Here is a 5,508-nt window from a genome sequence, read left to right as displayed (position 1 = left end):
TGAGGCACGATAATGAAAACGCTATGTAAATTGCGTTTGTTGAGTAAATATTTTGAAAATGAGAATGAAATAAAAAAACAATGAAAATGACTTTTATTAAGGAACTAGAAGATGAAAGAAAATTATTTTTTCTTTTCCATTTTCATCTTCTAATACTTATCAACAATGTTATATTAAATAGTATAAATGATTACTAATTATGTGATATATTAATTATTAATTAATAAATATATAATAATTATTGAATTATCAATTAAATATTAATTTCTTATTATTAAATTTGTAATTTATTAATCAAAAAAATAATAAATAGTAATTAATTATTAGTTAAATATTAATTACCAAATATTGTTATTTTAATGTCTATATAAATTTTGGAATTATTAGTAACAGGTTATTAAATAGATAATTAATATGAATATATTACTTGTAATTTATTAATTAGTTAATAGTTAAAAAATAAATAGTAATGACTCAATTAATAATTCCTATTAATTTATAATTATGAATTTTGTAATATACTATGCAATTATAATTAATAATTGATAATTAGTAATTGATTATTATTTAAAGAATAATTACCAAAAATTGATCATGTTATGTATCAAATAATAGGATAATAATTAACTTCTTGTCTTCCACGTCTCCATAACTTTCCAGACAATCTTAGAACAGCCAACTTTTTCATTGATAAATGTCAAATGGGCACCATCTGCATTAACAAAATCCCACTTAATAGATGAGAGGGAGACGTGTAAAATATTTATTATCCAAGGAGCTTGCAAGAAAATTAGGAAATTAACCTTTCGTGTATCTCCGAATGCTACCGATTCCTTGATTGAGTCATTGGCAATGCCAGCTATGTATTTTATGTGGCTTTAGTAATAAAGATTTTTATTAAAAAAAGGTGTGCGAAGAATAGAACTGAGGTGTCAATAGACGCAACGAAACTTTTATTTACTAAAGTGATTATTAATTATTAATTATTTAATATATGAATTTAAGATTATTAATTACATGTACTCAAACCAAAATTTCATAAATATAATCAAATATGATTTCACTTTTAATTATCCTCAAAACAATCTATTAAAAAACTAACGGGAAGCATTTTCAAATTTGGTCCTAACAGTGAATGTTCTAAAACTGACAAGTACTCTTAAGATTTTAGATGACTATGACATGAACACAATACATCAATTGTAAGCCCACAAAGTAACAAGGTAGCTTATTCTTGTTTTGCTTCTCCATATTTAATTTAACTATTTTTTCTTTTTTATTTTAGTTTTACCTATTTATTTTCTATTGCATGTATAAGACCATTAGACAAATACTGTTGCCGTATTAAGTTTTTCTTTTTTATTGCATTAGAGTAATAGCAGAACATAACAGTTAAACATGAAAACAAAATTGAATTTTAAAAATTAAATAGCATATACTTTTTGGAACTTCTTGCTTTTATATGGTATATGTTTTTTATTTAAATTACATTATATATCCTCCTCAGTTCCAGCTAAGAACAGCTCAATGAGATCTACCCAAAGCGACCAAAAATACAATACAGAATTATAAACGTGGATCAAAAAACTTAATAATAAATATATAATTAAGTCAGAGGAAACAAATCAAGGGGTTTCGGGGGAGAAAAAAAACAAAAAAGAGGAGAGAGAGAAGAAATGAACTAATCAATAGAGTCCCCTAAAAAACAATATGATAAGAAGAACACTTTTATTTTTGGTTTAGTTTTCCCGAAGCATGCAACTATCCCCGTATGACCGAGATTCAACCATTTTGGTCCCGTTAATAATATTATATAATATATATATATATATATATATATATCTTTGTGTGTATAGAAGATAGCCAAAGCTCAAGGGAGCTTCATTATACTGTGAAGGGAGAAATGGAAAAGACTAGAGCAATATTATTCACACCTGGTCTTGTAGTGGTTATATTATATTAATTCTCTTTTCGGGAGCAGTCGGGGTTAGAGCTGATCAATCTGAAAATCTTCTCAATGATGAAGGTAAGCTTTCTCTTCTTCCATCAACTTAATTTTCTTTATTTGTTGTGCGTTAAATACTCGAATATATATATATATATATATATATATATATATATTATATATATAGAATCTGAAAAAGGTCATAATATTACTGTAAGTTTGTATTTAGTTATAAAATCATCTGTGGAAATGAGAAAGAACTCGAGACTAAAACCAAAATGGGTTGTCAGATCTTTCTTCATTCTTTCATTTTTTATTTATTTATTTTTGGCTTTCTATAAATTAATATTTTGCAAGTTGCCAAGTTGCACTACAAGCACGAGGGGTAAATAAAAATAACTACTGAGACTGGGCAACTCTGTCATGCCATTAATTTGTGGAGTTTATGGATCTCGAGGCACAAAGTATATACTTTTGGCTTTTTTTTTGTTAACTCAGAAATACTATCAGATGTATTAATCGTCATTTGTATAACTATATTGACTTGAATGTTGTATAACTATATTGAGTTGAATGTCGTATTTCAATTTTGAAATTTCTATAAATTCAAAGTCTCATTCTTCTTCTTCAGAAATACTATCAGATGTATTAATCGTCCATTTGTATAACTATATTGAGTTGAATGTCAAATTTTGAAATTTCTCTATAAATTCAAAGTCTCATTATTATTATTATTATTATTATTATTATTATTATTATTATTATTCTTCTTCTTCTTCTTCTTCTTCTTCTTCCTTTTTTTTTTTTTAGAAGTATCATGAGGTCTATAATAGGCATTTGGAAAACCAAAAAGAAATTAACTAAAAATACAAATATATTATTTATGAGATTGGTTTAAATTGGATTATTAGAATTTTCAGAAGAAGACCAAAACCAGTCCAATTTAGATTTTTTTTTTAGAAGTATCATGAGGTCTATAATAGGCATTTTGAAAACCAAAAAGAAATTAACTAAAAATACAAATATATTATTTATGGGATTGGTTTAAATTGGATTATTAGAATTTTCAGAGGAAGACCAAAACCAGTCCAATTTAGAATCGATAATATTCGATGAAAGAAAAGTGATACAAAGAAAAAGTGACGCTCTTACAAAGTGTCTCGGCAAGTAGATGATGTCTCTGAAATGTCGTTGTAAGAAATATCCATTTGCGCGCACGAGTAGAAAATTAGAAACTTGTTTATTATTGTTGAGATTTCCGAATCAATTAGGGAAGATTTCTAGGAATTATCCCTAATATCTTGTATATAACTTAGGAGGAGAATCCGAGATTCTACCGGATCTTTATTTTATCTTTCCTAGTTTAGTAGGTTTGTTTCCTTAGTTAGTTACAACCTAAGAATAGTCAAAGCTTTATTATTTATATATATATGTGTACCCGCTGATTAAAGGAATAAGAATTGATATTCATGATTAAAGGAATAAGAATTGATATTCATTCTTCCTAAAAACCTTCATGGTATCAGAGCCCTAGGCTCGTATCTCTGAAAATTTTTTTCTCTCAGCCTTGCCGCCTCTCACAGTCACTCTCACGGCAGGTCTCTTTTTCCCCTCACCCCTGCCGCCTCTCACAGTCACTCTCACGGTAGGCCTCTTCTTTTCCAGTCAACTGGCCTTATTCTCTTGGCCTTATTCTCGTATTCTGCTCCCTTATTCTCATGATTAGGGATCGATCTATTCCTCTTTTTCTCTAGACTTCACATCGCCGTTTTTTTTTTGTTTTTCCCTGAATGACTAAATACGGCATGGCAACAGAGAAGTCTACCTCAACCTCGGCAGATAGTTCCACCACCGAAGTTTCATCTGCAACCAATTCCCATGGAGGACCAGAAAACACATCAACTCTCATTACTGGACACAAACTCAATGGCCACAATTACCTACAATGGTCACAATCAGTGATGATGTTCATTTGTGGTAAAGGCAAAGATGAATATCTCACTGGTGAGATTACAATTCCAGGAAAAGGAGACCCTAAATACATAACATGGAAAATAGAAAACCACATGATCATGTCATGGTTGATCAATTCTATGAATAATGAAATAGGAGAAAATTTTCTCCTATATAGGACTGCAAAGGAGATATGGAATGCAGTGAGGCAAACCTACTCTAGCTCGGAAAATATCTCAGAATTGTTTAAGAGTGAAGCTGTTCTTCATGATCTACGTCAAGGAGACCTCACGGTAACACAATACTACAATACTCTCACTCGTCATTAGCTGCATCTTGATATGTTTGAAGTCCATCCGTGGAAGTGCAGTGAAGATACAAAGTTATACCGGGAGATAGTGGAGTAGAAACGGACCTTCAAATTTCGTCTTGGCCTCAACAAAAATTTGGACGAGGTCAGAGGAAGAATAATGGGTACAAAGCCTTTTCCAAGTATAAGGGAGGCTTTTTCAGAGGTTCGTCGGGAGGAAAGTAGGAAGAAGCTAATGATGGGCTTTCAAAATTCCACTCCAACTCTGGAAGGATCCGCCTTGGCTGCTAGAGGACCACAGAGTAGTTTTACTGACAACATGCAAAGAAAAGGAAGACCTTGGTGTGATCATTGCCGCAAAACAGGACACATCAGGGAGACTTGTTAGAAGATTCACGGGAAACCATCTGATTGGAAACCTTCTAGACCAAACAATGATCGGGAAGGCAGAATCAATATTGCTGCCACTTCTGGTGACAAGGACATCTGCACCACTTCTGGTTCACAGGCTAAAAACAGCCCCTTCACAAAGGAACAACTTGAGGTACTCCAGAAGCTGCTTAGCCAGAATGTCATGACTCAAACAAGCAATAAAAACCCGGGTTCTAGTATGCTAGCACATAAAGGTAATCTTTCAAATGCCTTTGCGGTTAATAAATGTCATACAAATCCTTGGATTGTTGACTCAGGAGCCTCAGATCATATGACGGGAGATGCCTCTATATTTCACGAGGATAGTCCAAACCTTGAGAACCATACAGTCCGCATAGCAGATGGTTCTTCATCAAGAGTTAAGGGAACATGAGTACTTAAAGTCACTAAGGATATCACCCTTCATTCGGTTCTTCATGTTCCTAATTTGGATTGCAATTTAATTTCAGTGAGTAAATTAACTCGTGATCTCAATTGTGTGACTAAATTTTTTCCAAATCTTTGTGAATTTCAGGAATTGAATTCAGGGAAGACGATTGGCAGTGCTGAGGAGTGTTTTAGGCTCTATCTCCTTAAGGATAATATTTCTTCAAGAAGGCAATCTCAGAATAAAAATAGTGGATCATTCAAGAGTCAGTCCTGTTTAAACACTTGTGTTAATTGTTGGGAATGGTGTCCTAGAAGCATCAGATGTAATAAGATATTTATTATTTATTTAATAAAAGAGTTTATTCATTATTTTATGTGCATATATTTATGAATATTTTATGAATATCAATGAAAATTCCATGATTATTTATGTAACCTTAAACATTGTATATAAGTGTTATATACGAGAGGATAATGTTTAAGGATAATAATAAAAAAG

Source organism: Morus notabilis, unplaced genomic scaffold (assembly GCF_000414095.1).
Source record: "Morus notabilis unplaced genomic scaffold, ASM41409v2 Scaffold1688, whole genome shotgun sequence".
Classification (NCBI taxonomy): Eukaryota; Viridiplantae; Streptophyta; class Magnoliopsida; order Rosales; family Moraceae; genus Morus; species Morus notabilis.
Note: the sequence above shows the minus strand (reverse complement) of the source record.